Source organism: Lontra canadensis, unplaced genomic scaffold (genome assembly GCF_010015895.1).
Source record: "Lontra canadensis isolate GAN:19392208 unplaced genomic scaffold, GSC_riverotter_1.0 scaffold20, whole genome shotgun sequence".
Classification (NCBI taxonomy): Eukaryota; Metazoa; Chordata; class Mammalia; order Carnivora; family Mustelidae; genus Lontra; species Lontra canadensis.
Genome location: NW_022631014.1, coordinates 7,723,556 through 7,747,194, shown reverse-complemented (window position 1 = coordinate 7,747,194; position 23,639 = coordinate 7,723,556). Strand labels below are relative to the sequence as shown.

Here is a 23,639-nt window from a genome sequence, read left to right as displayed (position 1 = left end):
TAAATAGCAGGGGGAAAAAAAAATAGGTCAGTATAATAGGAAACTCTGTTTTTAGCTACTAGAAGTAATTTCTGTGCCTACTGAACCTCAAGGAAAAAAATAAGAAGGTACCTATATCAGTATCATGACTTCAAAATGGTATTTGCCCCATTTTTTTTTTTGCATTTGCAAATCCATAATCCTCTTAATATAGGAATCTTGGGATGTTATAAAACATTACTAGTTCACCCATGGTCCCCAGAAAGGGCTCCTTGATCCTGAATGATATCATTCCTTATTTCAGATCTTTCTAGCCTCAGACTTCAGCAACTGGCTGTTCTGAGGTAATATGATAAAGTGATCAGTTGTAAGACTGAAAATGTGCCTCTGAAAGGGGCATCTGGGTGGTACAGTCGGTTAAGCATCCAACTCTTGGTTTCAGCTCAGGTCATGATCTCAGGGTCATGAGATGGAGCCCTATGCTGGGCTCCATGTTTGGCATGGAGTCTGCTTGAGACACTCTCTCTCTCTCTCTGCCCTACCCCCATCCCACTCCACCCCCCAGCTCTTTCTAAAATAAATCTTTTTAAAATAGTGTGTCACTGAAAAAAAAATTTTTTTTTCTAGATTTTAAAATCAAACATATTTTAGTATGCCAACTGTGCCATGGAGGGCCCTGGGAAAGATAAAAAAAAAAAAAAAAACCACAACGGTCATTTGTGACAACGTACCTGCCCCTCTTAAATACATACACACACACAAAAACGCAACCGTCATGCAGACTTCTGGCAGGAAAGATAAACACAGAAGCAAGAATGTTTCAAAGGAGATCATTTACAGGGCAAGGTGAGAGATAACTTGTTCTGCTCATGCCCCACTTGTGTTCTCCACATAGCATATGTTACTCGTGGCATGATTTATCTTGCAAACAGTAGATTCCAAGAGCTTTTGAGATACCATATTGATGGCTCCTAAGCATCTCTGAGAATTTGTTTTTGTTTTTGCTTTTTACCCAAATGTCCCACTATTTACTTTATTCACTACCTTAGACTAAGAAGTTATTTTCAGCAAGGTCTACTCTTGTACTTTAAGTACAAGAGAAACTTTAAGTTTCTTCTCTAAATATTTTCTAGTTTGCCCCTTTTACCATTTTAATCATGCCAGACATCAGCATCTCATAATTCCTCATCACCCCCCTTTGAGTCCACTGATTATACTGCTACCCAAAAGGAGGTCAGAAGGAGAAGTGAAAGAACTAAGGTAGCAAAGGGGCTTCCTGTTTGTTTTCCAGATTTGGTGTGAAGCAGTTTACAGAAGGAATGCCACACAAACCAACCACCCACTCAGGTCAGACAAAGTAATGGATTATTAAGTTTTGGTTTAGGTGTCTGGGAAAGAAATACTGCAGGGCTTTCTAGTATGGTTTTGTTTCAGCAAAATCTCAAACCAGTTATCCAAAGTAGCATAATATATAATTTCAACTTTGTTTTTCAATTCATTTTATGAGTACCAAAAGCCAGTGATACCCTCTGTTTTCCATGGCATGATTTAAGCTTTGGGTCTGAAATGCCTGCTAATTAATGTCTTCTTTTCATTCTACAAATATGTATTGAACATCTTCTAATGGGCTGACTACTCCTTTGGATGCTCAAGAAACAACAGTGAACAGACAGAAATTCTAGTGGTCATGGAACTTACTTTCATGTGGCCATCTTCTACTGAAGGGATTCCATATTGCACTCATTTCTGTCAGGAGCACTTGAGACCTCAACCAAACATGGTGGACTCAGTCTGGTAAATGTCAATCCAGTGGCCCCAAGGCAAAGAAAGATCTGGAGTGAAATCCATTCCAGCTATGTTTTAAATGCTAAAACCTTCTGGTGCCTGCATCTTCCCAAAACTACAGCAACAGAGTAATGGAGACAACATTACCAATGCAGGAAAGGATCAGAAGATTCATTTTATCTCATTGTAAAGATGGAATTACTCAGACCCACAGGGACTAGAAAACAAACCACAAGTATGGAAATTCCGTAAGAAATGAGCTTGACCTGATAGGTACATACCATATAGGACTGCCATGAGGAATAAACTGAATGTAAAGTACTTAGAATTGTGCCTGGCAATATTTTTGTTCAATATAAATAGTAGCAACTATTATTAATCACTACTGTATTTTGTATCCTGTATAAGTACAAAAATTTTCATGTAATTGTATCTCTGCCTGAAAGATGTTTAATAATGCAATACAGCAGTATTCAGGTACCTAGAGGTTTTGTCGGGGGGGGGGGTAGTTGTAATATTGATCATCTCCTATAACTCAAATAGCACCTAGCACAATCTTTGATACCAGTGATTTCTAGTTAACTGTGTGCCATATTCAATTAGAAATGTGTCTAAGTCTATTCGGTTAAGACTTCAAATGAACATTTCTTATTGTTACTGTTACAGGTTAAATTACGTACCTGCCCCACTTAAAAAAAAAAAAAAAGATGAAGTGTTAATCCCTGAATGTGATCTTATTTTGAAATAGAATTACTGGAGATATAATTGGGTTAAAATCACAGTGGAATAAGAAGGGCCCCTAATCCAATAGAATTCGGTGTCTTCTAAGATGGTGGTCATGGGAAGACAGAAAGAAACATGGAAAATACAGGGTGATGGGAAAGGTGGAAACTTGCCCTCTACAGGTTTCAGCATGGCCCTGCAGACATTTTGAATTTAGACCTCTAGCATCCAGAACTGAGAGATGATAAATTTGCTGTTTTAAACCACCCACTTCATGAAACTTCATTCCAGCAGCCCTAGGAAACTACGGACACAACTCTTCCTCATAGAGTCATTCCCAGCGGTAGCTGGATAGCATGTGCTTCCTCAATGGAGGACACACCAAAATACAGACTGTTCCCTTTTGGTTCAACATTTATATATGGAATATTTGCCACTGGGATCAAAACAGACCCAGCTGTACCAGCAATATGATGCTTCATTCATCTAATCTTCCTTCCTCGCACCTTTTTCCAAATATTTCAGATGTTCTTGATATCTACCAGATAAAAAATTATGACAGTGCATACACAGGGAGCCTCAGGGGACTGATCTCGGGTGTCAGAGAAGAATCCTGCTGAGATTTAGAATGCCCTTACCATTTATATCCAGGCGGGTAGGCAGTGAGACATGGGGGAGATTTTCGAGGCTGACAGGCAGGCTTCAGAAGCAAGACCACCCTAGAAACTAGAAAGTTTTCAGAGTTCTCTTGGTGCCCCCCAAACTCTATTCAATCATTCCTTGCTTGGGTGGAAAGATGCAGCATATAAATTTGGTGCAATATATGCCAGTTAATTCAACAAAATGTCAAACTGTCTGGGAAAACCTTTAGAAAAGGTTTACTTTGTGTCACCAGGGAACTGAGTGATAGGAAGGGAAGCTCATGAAAATGAGATTTTCTTAACTTCTGCCTACAGTGAATAAATCAATGAGATTTTTCAAGTCCCCTCAATATCAATGAGTTCATCTCCTAAGCAGGCAAGTATTTACAGACTCCGGAAACATCTCTCTCTACTCTCCCTCGGTTTTCTTCCCCTTCCAGCCTAATTGTTTTCCCTTCTCTCTACCATTTTCTTCCTTGCCCCTCCTCTTCTTTTCTCAGAGCAGCTATAGAAGAGAAGATTTGTCTGACAACTGCTATCTCTAATCTTTCTCCTTCTAAAAGCCATGATGAGTGTGGGGGTCTTGACTTTGTCAGGTTTTGTTTTGTTTTTTAAAAAGAAGATTTAGTCTCTCTGCCCTGAACTGGGTTTAGGGTAATTGTGTATCTGCTTGAGGGCTGAATGCAATCTCTAGCCTTTTTCATAAAGTTTATGGCCCCGGTGCCCCTTTAAAAGTCTCATGTGGCTGATTGATAGACTCATTTCTGATACTAACCATAAAGAATTGGCCATCCTGAAGATAAGCTGCTCCTCCCCTGAGCATTACAGGAGGTAAAGGCGGGCACCATTATAGATGAGGCCACCATTATAGATGGCGCTTCTTGCCTCAATCAGATTCATCCTTCAGCAGCCCAGGCAGGGCTCTGCGCTGAGGGACTGCACCATAGGACACAGAAGTTCAGTCAAATCCTTTTAGTTAATGGGTGTCTAAGGATTAAAACATCATCATGGATGGGACAAAGAAAACAATAGCTGATACCCCATTTCCTAACTCCTGTTTTCTATTAGTGTCATCAACCCAAGGGGAAGTTGTCAGATTCACAGAATCTTCATCATTCAATGATTCAAGACTTTTTATTTCATCTAAGTATTCCTCAAATTTTATCCCTTTAATATCTGTTCTTTTAGTTTTCATGTCAATCTATTGTGGTCCTCAAACTAGCTTTCAAATATCACTCCACGAGATAAGTGTGGTAATTAGTGATTCTTCCCTACTTCTACAACTTGTATGTTCTGGGTCGAAATGGTATTTAAGTTTTTGTAAAACAAAACAAAACAACAAAAAGCAAACAACAACAACAACAAAAAAACAAAACCAGTAAAGCAAAGATGGGGGAAAGGACGGAGAGGGAGGAAAAGGAGTTGAGAGGGAGGGAGGAGATACATAAACTCACACAGTGGGGAGGAAGGGGACACATAGAGTGGAAGGGGAGGAATTTTATGTATGTTCTAATTTAATTTCTTTGGTTATAATTTAATTCTTAACTGAAGATTTAATTTCTTGGAGTAAAGGGAGTTAATTTGCAACCAGCCAAAAACTGACATGGAGAGATGTTGCAGAAGGATGAATAAAACCTGAAAGCCTATCAAATGCAGGAAAAGCAAGGAGAGAGAAGGAACCAGAGGGAAATGGTAGTGACAACATGGGAGAAGCAGTTGTGGGAAGGAAGGTTTACTTGTCAAGTATTTACTTAACATTTTTCCTAGGTATAGTACTAGGATTAGGGTTATCAGAGGTAAGAGAGTCAATGCACATAAGGAACCCACATTTTAAATAATGGAAACATCAGAACCATATACCAAATAATTACATTAACATGTTAAAATGTGGTAAAAGGCAATTACAGATGCTGCTATCCCCTCTGCATTTATTTTTTTTTTTTAAGATTTTATTTATTTATTTGACAGAGAGAGAAAGAGATCATGAGTAGGCAGAGAGGCAGACAAAGGGGGAGGGGGAAGCAGGCTCCCCTTGAGCAGGGAGCCCGATGTGTGACTAAATCCCGGAACTCCAGGATTATGACCTGAGCTGAAGGCAGTCGCTTAACCAACGGAGCCACCCAGGCACCCTCTTGCTAACATCTTATAAAACAGCTCTTGTCGGTGTCACCAATAATATTTACATTGCTAAGCCTAATGATTATCTTTCAGACCCTATTAACAAAGAGCGTTTTATCCAATGGACTACTTCCTCCATCGAGAAACATTCTTAGCTTGTGCCCACTGGATACCACATTTTCTGGTTTTCCAGCTACTTCTCTTTCTTTTAAATTTCTCAAGCTCACCTCCTCCTGCCTACTATTAAATGTCTTTTAAGTTTTGGACCTGTGTTTACTTCTCTCTGTACTCTCTTAGGGAGCATAACTCAACATGCGGCTTTAGTTACCTTTAATATACCAAAAACACTCAAGTGGTCTTCCCAGGCAGACTTTTCCATCCAGAAGCTATGTGAAATGCTTGCCTCTGCCAGATGCCGGTTCAAGGTCAGCTGCACCCTTACTAGGACACTTCCTCAACGAGTTCTTGTCTGTCTATATCTGCCAGTTAGGACGTACGTGTTATTCGCCTGTGTGTCTTCAGTGCTTGACATTGTGTCTGGTGTGTGGTGGGGGCTCACGGTTTGCTCAGCTGTTGACTAAAGTCAGGGCAGGGCTAATGGGAAGGAGAGCACAGCGTCATACTTGAGGGCTGGGCTTCCACAGAATACATTACTGGACATGTAAGCTAAGATAATTAACAGAAGAACTTTTCAGATGTTAATCTCTTAATTTTAGAGATTTAAATAAGATAAGGACAAAGAAGTAAACAGAGACTTAGGGGATTTTTACTTTTTTTTATATTAGAATTTTCTACAATGTATATAGACTACTTTTATTTATTCTTTAAATTAAAGTTCTTTTGAGGTCTGCTTTGTGTATTGATAGGGCAAGAGAGAAAGGTATGTGTGCACACACCCACAATCAGGGTAGTGAAATAAAGAGGAGGAACATGAACCACCAGCAGGAATTATAAGAGTTGAAATTACAGGAGAACCCATTTTCCTTCAATAAACAGCAGTGCACAAATCTCTCAATAAACAGTTGCATAAATTGTCTTCGTTTCTAAGTGACTTTTAGGGAGAAACAGGCCGAGAGAAATTATTTACTCAAATGAGTTGTCATTCCTGATTTTTAAAAATTAAACACAGAAAAGCATTTGTACATAATAAATGTGATAGTAGCATATGCTCTCCTGAATTATCAGTCACACTACAATCTTTACTGATGAGTACTAGACACTGACATCCTAGTCAACCAATTCAAGTCATCAAAATAAACAATCCCTCATGAAAATGAAAATTGAATTATTACACTGGAGAAATTGAAAGCATGTTTTATCAAAGGCAATTTGTCTATTATCTGACAGCCTTGGAAAACAACAAGAAAATTATGTCTCTCACATTAAAATGAAAAGGCAGCAGCTTCTTTAGACATCACAGTAATGAGGGAGCCTTGGGTCATTCAGGAAAAAAAATGTTTATTCTACAGCAGGCACTGTCCAACTTTTTCAAGCTTGTGTTCTGGCGGGGGTGGGTGTTAAGTCGCCATACTAGTTAAAGGATCATAGAGGAAAGCAGTACCAATTTCTTCCTTTTAAAAATTACTTCTTTAAAAAACTGTTGCCTTTATTACTAAAAGAGAGGGATTCTACAGAGCAATCTCAAAGGCCAAAGTGTTCGAATCATGAGCTATACTAATGGTGGTTTCTTTCTCTAAGGTCAGGGCACAATGATTCTCATCCATGAGCCAGCCTTCTGGCATTATTTTTCACGTGTGTCGCTGAGTTATGCAGGACAGCCATATCCAGAGCCTCAGAAATGGCACACCAAATGTTACCTAACTGCTCATTCATTTAAGGGACTTTTAGTTTTTACCGACCACGCTAAGAAAAGTAGCCAAGCATTCTGGCCATGCTTCGGCTGAAACCATCACATTCATGTCCATATCTTGGTCATGGCTGTTAAGTGAGCATGGGTACAAGTAACAGAAATCAATCAATCAGAGTGTGTGGCACATCTCGTGCAAATACGTGTATAATGCCAGAATTAATGCAACACTAAAAACACTAGCCAGTGCTTTTTGTATACTTCAAGGGTTCATTTATGTTACTGTTGTTACTTAACACATTCCTTGAGTAACAAAGCATTCACCTTTCTTTTCAAATGGACCATCTAGAGGAAAAGCATGGTCCTTAACCCAATAATTAGTTCTTTAATGCCCATATTTCAGAAAGCTAAAGTTTCCCTAAAGTAGTATTTGATGTAGATAGGAATTATATGCAAACCAGGTGAATGTCTGATTGTGTGCAAGGGGTTTTCGTAACCAAACATAACTAACAAAAACTTCCTAAGAATGCCAGAGTAACTCCAGGAAGGGGAAAACATTAAAAATAAAATTAAGTTCTAGAATGGTACTTAAAATCAAGGGTACTTAACCAATTTATTATGCTCTCCAACTAAATGATCCTCATTGATCAGTACCCTTGTAGTTAACCTTGGTGGGTGCAAGATTTCATTTCTGGGGCTTAGAAAGGCTGTTCCTTGTGCATGTGGTCTGTAGTTAACTTTGTGGAACTTTAAGCACACAGCAGGGGAGAGAGATTCAGAACTCTGACATTTTCCAGTTGTGTGGTCTCACGACTTCCATCTCCTAAACAGAATCTGGGAGAACACAACATTTCCTCTAACAAAAGAAGCACTAATATATATTTTAGAAGTATTAGTTCCCTCCCTATGTGCCTTAGGAACATTTTAGAATAGTTGGGGGTAAAGTTGCCTCCTTTCATGGATGGCATTTTTTTCTTTCTTCTCTTGGAACAATTAGCTCCATGAACCATAAACATCTCTTCATAATATTATAAGGATATTTCAGTGAGCACTAAGCAGGACGACCCCACCCCCTTTTTTTGGATAACCTACAACTCTATGTGAAAAAGACTAAAACTAATGCCATTTTGGATTGCTGATGTCATGGACATTGGAAAGAATATTGAAGCTGTACATCAAAAAGATATTTTAGGGATAAGTCAGCACAAGAATAAAATAGGGCTTTCAGGCTCTCATGAAATTGAGAGATCTCTTTTGTATCAAAGTATATTTATGATATAATATTTCAACAGAAATGGAGAAAAGATGGAATCCATTGCCATTATATTACTATTTTGTTGAAATGCCAATCTTATAATGAAATCTAAAATTCCAGCTCTCATACCCTAAAGTGGATTCCTGCTCGCTTTAATCTTGGTTATCATTATATCACTAAAGCAATCACTGAAATTAGCTTTGGCATTTACAAAAAGGCAAGATAGGCATGCCCTTCCTCCACCCGTAGCTTTCCTAACGACCCTTCCTCCCCGTAGCTCTGGGGCTGCCCTTGACAACAAAAGTTCACAAACAGCCAACTGCAGCCAGGATTGGGGAGATGGAGGTCATCTGGAATTTGGGCATCCCAGTGTTCTCTCACAGAGCATCGCTAAAGCACAGAGGAGTTGTGAATACTGTTTCAGCTCACCCAAACCACACCTTCTTCTGAGACCTCTTCTTAGTTACAAATTCCTCTCTTATCTTGAGGCGGGCTCTGAAAATGTGACTCCATGTTAAGGCAGCAACCTCCCAGGGTCTACGTTCCCTCATTTGTAAGATAAACGTCTTGAACTACATCATCTATAGACCCCTTTAGGCCCCAAGATTTTATGACTGCTTCAGTCTTTAAATAGTTCCTTAGACTTTAGGTAAGCAGGTTCCATGAGCATGAATTTTGATTTTTTTTTTTTTAGTCATCAACTTTCATTATTTCTATTTAGAAATTTCATTATTGAAATTTCATTATTATATAGAAAATTCATTATTTCTATTGATTCTATTTCTTGTTTTTCACTTGAATAAATGTGTTTAAGATAGATAGGTTATAATCCTCCAAAAGCCATAAATTAGCTTCACTGACCTCAAATAGAAGATCAACTATAAAAAGTATGGAAATAATCTGAGTCCTGGTTAGATGGTGTGGCCTGAGGTTAGCTCTGAGACTCAGGACTGGTCTTTGTTTAAAAAAAAAAAAAAGCCTACGGCAGATGAAATACCATTAAATAGCCTCTCCTACCAGGAGAATCAGAAGTTTGGTGGGAGAATGAAGGGGTCATAAAATACTTTCCTGGCTATAGGATTTAAATCATCGCTGGTACCACTGCTAGTGTAGATCCCAGCTGCCGGGAAATCTTGTGTGGCTATTAAAAGGTTAGGTTACCTTTCAGACTCAACTATAGATTACTGAAACACTCCATTATTCTTAATCTTTATTACTCTCGAAGAAGCGATCTCAGAAATTGTCTAAAACGCCCAAGGAAAGTTATGTATTTTTAAAAAATAGTTATTAGGATAATTCATAGACCATAAAGTTCACCTATTTGAAGTATACAATTCAATGTTTCTATTATATTCAGAACTGTGCCACCATTTACCATGACCTACTTTTACAACAATTTCCTCTCTCTGAAAAGAAACCCCACACACATAAGCAGCAACTCCTTAGCTTCCTTCTTCCAGCCTCAGCTCCAGGCAACCAATAATCTACTTTCTGTCTCTATATTTACATAGTCTAGACATTTCCCAGAAATGAAATCATATATGCCTTCTTTTGTCACTGGCTTCTTTCATGTAACATAATGTTCTCCGGGTGTATTCAGGTTGCTACTTCACTTCTGATTACTGTACTATTTCACTGTATGGATGTACCACATTTATCCATTTTCATTGCTGAAAACCTGAGTTGTCTCCGTATTTTCGCTTTATTATGAATATTCATAAACATGCATGTAAAAGTTCTGGGCAGACCTATTTTCATTTTTCTTGGGTATGTATCTAAGGATGGAATTTCTTGAAGATACGTATTTTCAATAAAGATAACTCGTTTTAAGTTATACATCAAAACATAACTTTGGGGTTGCTTGCGTGGTTCAGTCAGTCAAGTGTCTGCCTGTGGCTAAGGTCATGATTTTACGGTCTTGAGATAGAGCCCATGTTGGGCTCCCTGCTCAGTGGGGACTCTGCCTGTCCCTCTCCTTCTGCCCCTTCCCCACCACCACTCGGCTTGTGAGCTTTCTCTCTCAAATAAATAAAAATCTTAAAAAACAACAACATAATTTACAATGCATTTACAGGATTAAAATAGATTCTGTACCTATTATTTTTATTGTTCTATTTTCACTCTTTTGTTATTTTCCATGCTTATATGCTAATCATGTATTTCATTAGAAAAATATAAAAAATTTAAAAGCACATTTAATCAGAATATATATTAAAAACAGATGACAGGATAATATAACCTACTGATGGACACAGGCTGCTCCCAGGTTTCAGCTATAGTAAATAATGTTGCAATAAATAGCTGCATTTATAGGGGTGCATTTATCTTTTTGTATTAGTGTTTTCATTTTCCCTGGTTAAATACTCAATAGTGGAATTACTGGATCAGATGGTATTTCTATTTGTAACTTTTAAAAAAAATTTTGAAGGATCTCCCTACTGTTTTCCACAGTGGCTGCACCAATTTACATTTCTGCCAACAGTGAACATGGTTCCTTTTTCTCCACACTATCACCAACACTTGTTGTTCCTTGTCTTCTTGATTTTCTCCATTCTAACAGGCATGAGCAGATGTCTCATTGTGGTTTTGACTTGTATGTCCCAGATGAGTGATGTTGAGCATCTCTACATGAGGCTGTTGGCCATCTGTATGTCTTCTTTGGAAAAATATTTCTTCAGGTCCTCTGCCCATCTTTTAATCAGGTTGTTGGCTTTTTTGGTATTGAGTTGTGTGAGAACATTTATATATTTTGGATATTAACCCCTTATAGGATATATCATTTGCAAATACCTTCTCCCATTCAGTAGGTTGTCTTTTGTTTTATTCATGGTTTTCTTTGCTGTGCAAAAGCTTTCTACTTTGATATAGTCCCAATAGTTTATTTTTGCCTTTGTTTCTTCTTGCCTTTGGAGATATATCTAGAAAAATGGTGCTATGGCTGATGTCAGAGAAATTACTGCCTATGTTCTCTTCCAGGATTTTTATGGTTTCAAGTCTCATGTTTAAGTCTTTAATACATTTTGAGTTTATTTTTGTGTATGGTGTTAGAAAATAGTTCAGTTTCATTGTCTCTTCCCCATTGTATATTCTTATCTCCTTTGCCATAGAGTGACCATATGTGGATTTATTTCTGGGGTCTCTATCTGGTTCCATTGATCTATGTGTCTGTTTTGTGCCAGCATCATACTGTTGTGATTAATACAACTTTGCAGTGGATCTTGAAACCTAGGACTGTCATATCACCATCTTTGTTCTTCTTTCTTAGGATTCCTTTGGCTGTTTGGGATCTTCTGTAGTTCCATACAAATTTTAGTGTTATTTGTTCTAGTTTTGCAAAAAATGCTCTTGACATTTTCATAGGGATTGCACTGAATCTGTAGATTGCTTTGGGTAATATGGACATTTTATCAACTGTTAATTCTTCCAACCCATGTGTGTGAAGTATCTTTGCATTTCTATCATCTTCAATTTCTTTCATTAGTGTTTTATAGTTTTCAAAGTACAGATCTTTTACCTTTTAGGTTAAGTTTATTCCTAGGTATTTTATTTTTTTTGGTTCAACTATAAATGGTATTTTTAAAAATTTCTCTTTCTGCAACATCACAGTGAGTATATAGAAATGCTACTAGTTTCTGGGTATTAATTTTGTATCTTGCCACTTTACTGAATTTATTATTTCTAATAGATTCCAGCGGAATCTTTAGGATTTTCTACATATAGTGTCATGTGGTCTGCAAGTAGTGACAGTTTAACTTTTTCTTTACCAATACAAATGAATAAAGAAAAGGTAGTACATATACACAATGGAATATTACACAGTCTTAAACAGGATGAGATCCTACCATCTGAAACAACATGCATGGACCTAGAGGTTATTACGCTAAGTGAAACAAGTCAGACTGAGAAAGACAAATACCATATGATTCCACTCATAAATGGAATCTAAAAAAAAAAGGGGGGGGGACAAAAAGGCAGAATCAGAACCATAAATACAGAGAGCAAAAAGATGGTTGCCAGAAGGGAGGGGAGAGGAGGTTGGGCAAAACAGGTAAGGAAAGAGGGAGATACAGGCCTCTGTTATGGACTAAGTAAGTCATTGGAGTAAAAGGCACAACATGAGGAATACAGTCAATGATGTTATAATAGTGATATAATGGGACAGGTATAATTATACTTCTGATGAACATAACATAATGCATAAACTCGTCAAATCACTAATTGGTACACCTGAAACTAATACAACATTGCGTGTGAAATATATATAAATGAATGAATGAATAACTTCTCCAATTCCATTCCCGGAGACAAGTTTTTTTTAAATTACAGGATATTATTTTAACAAAACAAGATTATGTGATGTATAAAACTTGTATTTCTCACTTACCATCAACATATTATCATATCATCTGACATAGATATACTGAGTTTAATAAAAACTATATATTATTTCATTATATATTGAGGCACTATGATTTATTTAATCAGTCTGTGATTTTTTTCTATTACAAAGTGCAATGAATGCCTTGAACATATATCTCAGGAATTTGAGTAATTTCTATGAGTAATTTCCCAAGAAATTAGACAGTTAGGTCAAAGGATACGTATTACTAGAATTTTAATAGATAGTGGCCAATTTCACTCCCAGAAAAGTTATTTCACTTCACATTTCTACCTAGAATGAAAGGCAGTGAAGATGTCCTTCTGGTCTCCCCATTGGTTGATGTTCTGAGTGTATCAAGCATACATTTTGCCAGACTAAAGCACAAAATACACTTCTCATATGTATTAAAGTATTGGTATCCTTGCCTCCTTTTTTCATCTTTTTACTGGCCATTGATATTTCCCTGAGTGATATCTAAATCATACCATTTGTGCATTTTCCCACTGAATTGCTTATCCCATTCTTATGGATGCGTCTACATGTATATGTTCCCTATTTGTTGACAAAAAGGTTTCAGCCTTTTCTTTTGCTGTAAAGATATATTTTTATGTGGTCTGTTTTTCTCATCACTTCTTCTTGACTCTGCCATCATTTCTCCTACTAAGCTGAAATGTCACTTGTATCCTTCATTAAATTCCTATATTTCAATTTCATTCTAGACTCTCCTCTGTGTCACATCTCCTTTATTCTTAAGTCAGTGCCAAAATGTTTTAATTGCTTAAGCTTCATTTTAATATGTACTACGATTATCAAGTTGGAGAAGTTCATTTTCTAAAATGTTTTGACTATATTCACATACTTATTCTCATAAATGAACATTATATCAGCTTGAGTCATTTAACTTTTTCTCTAAATTGTATGCTATAATCATTAGTAATAATCTTTAATTATTATAAAATGCTTTACTCTCTGGAATACAAAATGAAAGAGATCAATATATTGGTGTGAAACTACAGCATTAGAATTATTCCAGTTTGCATTTAAATTTGGATGAAAGAAGCTGGCTCCTAATTAAGAAAAAGCAACAACAAAATAAAGCAGAAGGAAACTGTGTTCAAATCTTAAAGTTTTCAACTAGAACATGTAACTCTTCCAAGTAGAGAGAGAAACAAAGTTATTAAAGTCATTAAGAAATGCATTAAATAACTCCTCCAAGTAGAAAAGAAAACAAAGTTATTAGGTCATTAAAAAACGCATTAAATTCCAAATGAATTAGAAAAAGCAATGAAATTATTTGGAACTGCTATAGGAATTCTGTTTTAAAATAACCAATTGAATTTACCCAATAGGTTCACTTGAAGATTAAGTTAAATATGATAATATGAGAAATTTATAGTTAAATAGCATTACATCAATTCCTTATTTTTTCCCAGTACACTTTCATGTTTCTCTTTGCAATTCCTTGTATATACTTATCTTCCCAATAAAAAAAAGAAAGAATGAATAATGGAGGAAATGATGGGTAAATGAAATTTTATTTTCACTGTAATTAGATTTCCCCTCTCAAGAATCTTCCATCTTCTTAAATCACTGTGAATTAAACTATAGTGTTTCCTTTATTACAAAGTCCCATGCCAAGGATGTTAATCTTTTCTTGAGAAATCTCAGGACCATTCTAGCATAGTCATGCCTAACCAAGCTTTCCTAAACATTTGAAAACTTTAAGATTTGAACACAGTTTCCTTCTGCATAAGAGGATCCATGAGATACAAGTCTATGACTTGTTGAGGTAACAGTAAATTTGGTTAATTCTTCCTTGCTCTAATGGCTTCATCTATGCCCATATAAAATTTCTGCTTTTAACCCCACAGCTAGTAATGAAAACCCAAATCTTGTTCTCTTTTATCTATACCCAGGATATTTATCATGTTGACTTATCAAATTCATTTATTTCTTCTTTTTTTACTCACCAGGTATGGCTCCCTGGGGCTATCACATCATCTCTGCAATACTCTATTTCACCTGCAAAATAAGGAGCTGCATTAGATAATCTTTCAAATTCCTTTTAATTCTAACATTCTATCACTGTATTTAACAGGGAAACTCAATTTTCTTAGTATCATTTAATTTTGATAACTGCCCGTCGTAAGAGAAGATACTTGCAAGAGAGCCAACTGGTTACGATTTGTACTAGAATACAGTCTTCACAGACCATTCACACTTCTCAGATAGTTTCACTATCATCTCTTTAAAGAGAATAGACACAGGATTTCTAAGATACCATCATATTTTCATAACTCCACCTAAAAGCAAATTTCTTATCAGATTACAACAAATTATGATTCTTGAGGATAAAGAGTCTCTACCCTGATTTCAAACTTGTTTTCTCTAAGCAGGACTCCTTTTTTACTGCCATTCTATTTATGTTCTTATTTGTAATTTGTTGACTAGCTTTTGTAAAGAGCATCACCTTGAACTTTGTCCTCAGAATGCTCAAATCCCAGAAGTTCCCATTTCCTCTAAATTAGATTTTGTTTACAATTTTAAAACATTACAAATCCTAAATCATTAAACGTATATTTAAATTTCACATAAGAAAAACGTAGTCATTTTTGTAGTCATTTTGTGACTGCTACAGTGACGATAAGTTAAAAATCAAAACAAGAACCTAGTTAAAGTGACACATGGAGAGAGGGGACATGTTTCCAGCTCGTAGAAGTATACGCATCAGTATGATCTTTTGAGGTGATATTGTTAACCATATATCCAAAGCCTTCAGAGTTTAAACATGAAATTCCACTTTCAGGAGTGTGCCCTGAGGAAATAATTAAAGGTAGGGTAAAGGACGGGCATCCCATTATTTGGAGAAGTGAAAACCTGGAAATTGAAATGTAAGTAAATAGTAGCTTGGCGAATGCAACTGAGATGCATCAGTGAAGCGAAGTACCACACAGACATTAATATTATAATGTAAAGGTGACATAAAAGATCAAGGGGAAGTGTTCGAGCTAAAAAGCAGAAAATGGCTGTAAAATAATGCACAGAGTAGCATTCTATTTCTCACAGAAATACATCTGTATAAATATTTACACATATGTTGTGTAAGTGATGGGGAGGATACCTGCCAAAATGTGAATTCAGGTTACCTCTTGGTAAAAAAAAGATGTATAGGTGGATCTTTGGTAGTTTCCAAATTACTGTATGGATCACATGTTCTACTTACTGTAAGAATTATTCAGGTGCAGTAAATCAGTTATAAAAATAACAAGTGTCTAGATTATGCCTAGCCATATAATCAGACCTTTAAGGAATTAGTCACTTCAGTGATTGTTTATATTTCCTTTTCGCTGAATCTAATAATTCTGATTGGTTACATAATCAACTGAAGATTTTTTTCTTTGTATTGAAGAAAATTAAAATTAGTGATGATGAGCAGTATGATCATTAACCCCTTCACACCCTTCTCATTCTCTGTCTTAAGATGCCAGATCTTTAATTTCTAAGTTTTTGGTCCACTCACTTTTTTTTTTTTAAACAAATGATAACAATTGTGCTTATTTACCTTCTTTTGATTTTCATGCACCCATTCAAGCTCCACGAGTGCAGGAGTTTTATCTTTTGGCTTCATTTAGCACAGATCTCATTAAATAGTTCAATGGGACTAGATAAAAGAACAAAACTACTTAAGCTTTATAACACCTTAAAATCAAAAGTCATTGGGTTGGTTCACTTTGTTCCTATGACCCACAGGTTGGCACAATATTCCCTGAATTTAGCCACCTGGAGCTCATGCAACCCAACATACAGAAGCAAAGGATACTATATCAACATCTAGTGTATTTGTGAAAAACAAGACCATCAATCTTGATGATTTAGGGAAAGTTAATCTTCTTTACATGTACTGCCCATTATTTAATATCATGCCTTTAAAAGATTACATCTGATAAATCGCCATAATCAAAACTTTGAACTCCAAATATAATTAGCCAAATGGCACCCTAGTGCCATTTAGGTGAAAGTTAATGGGCAGGAAGTTCATGCTGAAAGCCATTTTTTACAACCTGAGCAAAGTGGAAGTGCATGATTAAAGCATTAGCTTGGGTGAGATCAAGAGATAAATAGTTTAATTCAGAAAAACTGAATGTATGCTGATTGTTCAGAAGTGCATCTTCATATCACCTATAAAGACAGGCTTCCAAAGCAAGTTTGTAGCATAAACATGTTTTTTAAACATTGCTACAGTCATCATTCTTATCTAAGCAGCAATTCAATTTCAGAGCTCTTCTAAAAGGATTTTATTGGTCTAGCTCCATGATAAAAGTATTGCCTATAGTAGAAATACTCTATTTCTTTTAATATAATTGATAGTTTAGCGTTCTCCATCATTTGGACTGGTCTTCCTCTCATCTTCTTAAAATATAAAAGCACACACAAATATAGTTCCAAGATGAAGAAGCTGAAACAAAAGAAGTCCTTCTCATTTTTCCTTTGAAGCTGCTCTCATCCCATAGGGTCTATGAATGAGTAAGCCTTTCCTATGCCAAATCTTCAAAGCAAAAACTCAAGTGGAAAAGTACTCAATTCTCTGGCAAATTCAGTCAGTGAGGCAAGCCAACCTAGATTGAGGCTTTATTTTAGTACCTATTTTTGCTTATGATTTGTCTAAGGGAGTTAAGACTTAAAACTCAGTCTCCAGGATAAATATTTTTGTTTTAAATTTAAGTGGGAAAAGTAACTAGGCTATCAGAAGCCAAGTCCTATTCTCAAATACAATTGGAAAGATTATGGTGGTAACCATAAGTCCGTTAACAATGGAACATCTTACTTCAAGTCCTTTAAGAGTGCTTACTGCAAAGGATTCCTTAAACATCTATCCCCAACTGGTTTACAACTGCCAATAAGACCTGGTTTGTGTGTTGAATGCAAAAAGCACAGAAGTTTCTGGCAGAAGCTCTTATAAAGCTTAAATATAACAGTGGAACCATTCAGACTAGCCTGTAAGCTTTAGGGTTAGAAGCTAACATTTTAGTGAACTGCCTGATCATTGAGGGTAAATCACTGTGGAAACCCGAAAATGTCCTGGTATGTGGGATAAACACTGGAGAATGCCACTATGAAATACAACTTTGTGACTATCTCACGACAAAGGCTCATCTACTGACAGTGTGGTTGACCTCCAGAACAAGTCATTAACGCTACATTCGATTAATGTACATGGATGGACTTTAGTGGGTTGTCATTAAGGAAATTCTAGGGAGGAACAGAGGAAGGACTGCACTGAGACAATATTTTGTCTTTAAAAGGCAACACCATACTTGGTAGAATATTTAAAAGAATTCTATCCTCCCAAAATGCTGACGGCAAAACTCTCAATCCAAAATAAAGGTTTATCTTTCCTGAGATACATAAAAGTATTAAACAATAAACAGTTATTAGATGCATACTAAAGATTCCATTACAATGGATATTAAGAGCATCTATTACTCTGAGACTGAGTCCCAACTTTTAAACAGGTGGCAAGCCTCTAGTGGGTTCAATATTCTTCCTCCTTTATGCCTGGCTTCCATATTCTGGAAAGTTTTCTATCAATGTTCAAACCATAGTTAATTCTCCTATTAAGGTCACTTATTTTATTTATTATTTAAAGATTTATTTATTTATTTGACACAGAAAGAGATCACAAGTAGTCAGAAAGGCAGGCAGAGAAGGGTGGAGGGGCAGCAAGCACCCCACTGAGCAAAGAGCCCCATGTGGGGCTTGATCTCAGGACCTTGAGGTCATGACCTGAGCTGAAGGCAGAGGCTTAACCACACTGAGCCACCCAGGCGCCCCAAGATCACTTATTTTAGACATCGAATTTGCAAAAGAGTGTACCACAAGTCAGCGTGTGCACTCAAATGTATTTTGAGCCTGTGCTCAATGCTTTTTTAGATGGGCATATCTCTGGCTTTTCAGAGACGCTCCTCTTCCCTACCACCTCACCCCCAGCTTTGCAGAAGCATTCTCACAATGATAGTATCTACCTCTCCTCTCCTGGTTTGTTTTCCTAAATGAGAGGGCTTAGCCATGTGTCAGTCCTCTGCCACTAGCCTGCTACCAGCAGGAAATTGATCTCCTGGACTCTCTGAAACCTCTCCCTGCATGACAGGCAAGATTTGGGCATGTTTCCCAGGATGATGGCAGTGAGTTCTTTACTCTCACCGAAGTCTGAGATGACCATTAAGCTCTCTCCTCAGAGTATTTAGTGGAACCTGGGGTATTTGGTTATATACCCAAGGCAAGAGTGGCAGACTCTTTCAGGGTACTGTCGACATCTCCTCAGACCCCTTCCCCATCTCTGTTCATACCAGTTCCTTGTGTGTTTTCACACCAGCAGCCAGCACCTAGGATTCGGTTGGCTGATCATCAGATGCAGGGAGTATTTATCACTATGCCAACCAACTATTGCCGCTGGTTACGAGGCCTCTGGGGTAGGTCTTACACTTGTTCCAGAGCTGCCTAGCAAGATAGGAACTAAGTTACTCTCTGGAGACTTTTCCTGATACTTTCCCTCTGTTAGCTGCTTCGTCTTTCCAGTCCCACCCTGCTCCAACTAGTCCTAAATATTTTACCTCTGGTCCTCGTCCGCTCTGCTGTGAAAGCCTATCTCAGACAGCTCATTTCCCTAGGTAGGGAGGAATAAGGATAAGAGTTGAGTGACCAACTCTTCTGGAGACCCTGTATTATTCTCACAAAACAGTGACTCTAGTTGGGACCTATAGCATATGTAACATCTCTGTACATATATTGTACTTTTAATTCTTAAGGGCCTTCATTGGATAACTCAGGTACACGAGGATGCTTGAGGTCAACAAAAGAACCATTCATCCAGTGCATCCATGGTCCTCAGCAACGTGTACTGCATGACAATGGCACATTTGCAACAAGAGGCAAAAATCACCCTTAACGTCAACAAACTGTGGGCCGCCTTACAAGTTCAGGGTTGCACAGGTTTTGTTTTTGTTTTGTTTTTAATTTACCAAAATTTAATTTCAGGATTGGTTTACAAACTGAAATCCCAAACCTCACCACGGCTGTGAATCTTACATTTGGAATTGCACTTCTGAAACTTTGGTTTTCAATTCGTGACTCTTGAGGATGGTTCTCTGGCAAGAGCAGCGTGAGTAAATGCTAATGATGTTGAGAACCTCGGTTCAGGGACTGGTGTTACTGTTTCCTAATACATGAAGTATTTAAAGACTGATGGGACAGTACATTATATCTGCATGGTAATTTAGTTCAGAAGTTCACAATTATTTTATTTTCAATATTAATTGCTTTTGTCTCTCAATAAATGACTCTGTAGGAAGTGGAATTCAATTTCATTCATTTTCAATAATCGAGATTGCCTTGAACGAGTTCAATAACTCTCAGCTCCTCTTGGCCTCCGAGGTATTGTTGGTGGTAGCGCATAAATAATTTGTTTTCTTTTCAGGTTCCTAAGCAGAGCTGCCCTTTGGCAAAATAGCTAAGCGGACCCAGGTCGCTCTCTACCCCGCCAGCCTGTTTGCCCCAGCCCCTAGAGCATCCACGGCCCCTCCTACTTCTCAAGGTTTCTCCTGGTTATCATCCCTAGCCTCTCCTCTAACTCCACCCCAGGGGCAAGTGATAGGAGAAAGTCCTTCACACACCTGAGATTTCTAGCTCCCCTGTCATTGTTTATCCTGTGCCCTCTGCCTGTAGGCCGAAGGCCTACACATCCAAATACACCATCAGGAAGTGAGCTCAGGGGTCCCTTGGCAGGCCACCGGGTCCACAGAACCCCTGGCAATCTCCCCAGGTAGGAGAGAGCAGGCGGCTCACCACTGGGTTCCTTGGTGCCTCTTTTAGGCTCCATCTCCTCTCATGGATTTAAAGGTGTTCACATGTCTCTCTCCTCCACTAAACCATCAGCTTCTCAAGGTGACAAGTGACAAACCATTCATCTATATTTCTCATGTAATGCTTAGCTGTGTTCCTTGCCAAAAAAGTCTGAATGAATAAATAAAGTAAATGGGGGGAATTAATGAGTACTTGGGGGTAGGAGAGGCTTGTCTATTATTTTAGCTGCATGAATCCACATTAGTTCCTCCAATAGAAGTTTTGTTTTGTTGGTTTTTAAAAAAAATTTTTTTTAAAGATTTTATCTATTTATTTGAGAGAGAAAGCGAGAGACATAGCACAAGTAGAGGGGGAGAGGTAACAAGAGAGGGAGAAGCAGACTCCCCTCTGAGCAGGGAGCCCTATGAGGGGGCTAGATCCCAGGATTCTGGGGATCATGACCTGAACCAAAGGCAGACACTTAACTGACTGAGCCACACAGATGCCCTCCAGTGAAAATTTGACCCACACGCCTCTGAGCCTTAGTCTCTCCACAGATTCTAGCCCAATCAAGCTGTCCCCGTGTCATGTCCAGGTGGGACCCATTCAGCCCCCATGAAACTAAGAACTCCTCAAGGACAAAGACAATGGTGCACAAACCCCCCAGCAGGTGCTCCAGTTCATTTCTGGTCAATGCACGGGGATCATGGCACCCTAAAATCTCATCAGTTTTCCTTTGGACAGTTTACATTTCAAAGGATGATTACAGGCAGGTGCCTCACGGACCACTGTGTTAGAGGTTACATTGTAAGGTCAGTGAGGGAGAGAGACAGGAGTCTCACCCACAAACCCTAACCTTAACAGTGCCCTAGTTGACAGAGGTTCTCTGCAGAGCTTTGTAAGTTTTTACCTAACGTCCAAAGCAAAGTGACTTCCAAACCCACTAACCTATCAGTACTCCATCAGCATTTAGGGAACACGTGGGCTTTATTTATCGGTATAGGATTTCTTGTTGTCGGCTTGCAAGTCATTCTCAAGAATGCTGTAGTTGCTTCCCTCCAGAGATCACAGGTTCCTAGAGGAAAGGACATATGACTTTTTCTAACTGGACTCTGAGCTGGAATGCCAGCACGATGCTTTACGTCTGAGTCCCATGGACTGCTGCCAAAGATTCAGCTCAGCTCAGGAAGTGCTTGCTGTGGGCCTGCTAAAGCAAACTAAATTTGGAGTAAGAATGAAGATGGGTAAGGCTATGGATTAAGGCAAATATAAATATATATGGATAAGGTTAGATATTTATAAGGATGGGAACCACCTCCTTACCCCTGGAAAGCTTACAATCATTTGAGAGGGAAAGACAGGTTTAAGTAATGACATTTGATACAAGGCAGAGGGTTGAAGTTGTGGCAGCTCGGAAAAACAAGACACCCAGTGTGACGGTGTAAAGGAATTCATTTTCATTTCATAACTTATATACTTAAAAGGCTGGAAAGAGTTTTGGATACGTATCTGGTCTCTTTGCCTACCATCAGTGGAATGTTCAGGAACCAGGCCCAATGTGTGTCATCTGACCCTCACCTTAAGTTCTTTTTTGTTTTTTTTTTCTTTTTTCTAAAGATTTTATTTATCTATTTGACAGACGGAGATCACAAGTAGGCAGAGAGGCAGGCAGAGAGAGAGGAGGAAGCAGGATCCCTGCTGAGCAGAGAGCCCTATGCAGGGCTTGATCCCAGGACCCTGAGACCATGACCTGAGCTGAAGGCAGAAGCTTAACCCAATGAGCGACCCAGGTGCCTCCTCACGTTGAGTTTTTAAGTGTGTGTTGAGGGGAAGGGGAGAGGGTGTTTTGGTTATGCTTGCCCAGGAGGCTTGTCACCACCAAACACCGCAATAAGCTACACCCCCAAGTGGCCCTGTTGACTAGCTTATACTTGCCCTCATTTGCTTCAAAACTTTGACATCTTCCCCCAGTCTACTTTAGTTCTTTCTGCCTTTCCTTATTATGGATACTTCTCAGTTTTAAAGAATTTATTTATTTATTTATAGCCAGTGAGTGAGTAAGAATGAGCAGGAGGAAGGGCAGAGGGAGGGAGAGAATTTCAAGCAAACTCTGTGCTGAGTGCAGAGCCCCATGTGGGGCTTGATCCCACAATCCCCAGGTCATGACCCGATAGAAAATCAAAAGTCGGACACCCAACCGACTCAGCCACCCAGGCACACCAGATACTTTTCAATTTTAATTACTTGTGATGTTCTGCTCTGAAATCATAGCCCAATTAAATACAAATGCCCCTAAATTATAAACAAGTTAATAAAAATTGACTCAGGCAACACAGAGGCTGGACAATCTCCTTGCTTCTGCCCAGTCCTCTCCCTCAACATCTCCAAGACCTTCAATTTTTTTTTTTTTCTTTCCAAATATCTGACTGTTTCACATCTTAATCATGGTCCCATCCTCACTACTCCTGGCTTCTATTTTCTTGTCATGCCCAAGAAGCCACTGGTTTGCATATATATTTTTTTCTAGACGAAAAGCATGAAACTACTTCTGAGGAAAAAAATGCTTTAGGATAGAGGTAAGAGAGAAGATTGTGACTTTGCTATCATTTTTGCTATTTTCAGGAAAATACTTGTAATTATAATGTAGCCAACTTCTGTATACTGTCATACTGTTGTCCATCTAAAAGAGTTAAGACACTCCCCACCCTATTTTAGATCTTTAGATTAAGGCTCTTTTATAGGGATGCCACATAACAAAGCAGAACATTTAGGTAAATTTGAATTCTAATAAAATACTTCACAATGAAGTATCACCTTACACCTCAGAATGGCTAAAATCAAAAAAGAAACCACAAGTGTTGCCAAGAATGTGGAGAAAAAGATTCCCTCTTGCACTGTTGGTGGGAATGTAAACTGGTGCAGTCACTGTGGAAAACAGTATGGAGGTTCTTCAGAAAGTTAAAAATATAAGTGCCATATGATCCAGTAATTCTACTACTGGATATTTACCTGCCACCTCCCCCACCAAATCCCCAAAACACTAATTTGAAAAGATATTTGCACCTATGTGGTTATTGCAGCATTATTTACAGTAGCCAAGACATGGAAGCA

General features: G+C 38.1%; 1 long non-coding RNA gene across 1 annotated transcript in view; it reads right to left on the bottom strand.

Annotated features, from left to right (window-relative positions):
* The window catches only part of LOC116869664, a 338,580-nt gene that overhangs the window by 100,713 nt on the left and 214,228 nt on the right, over positions 1-23,639 (bottom strand). The window contains exon 3 of the long non-coding RNA XR_004383083.1: positions 14,660-14,711. This is a non-coding gene — a long non-coding RNA (uncharacterized LOC116869664). The remainder of the gene's footprint in view (positions 1-14,659; positions 14,712-23,639) is intronic.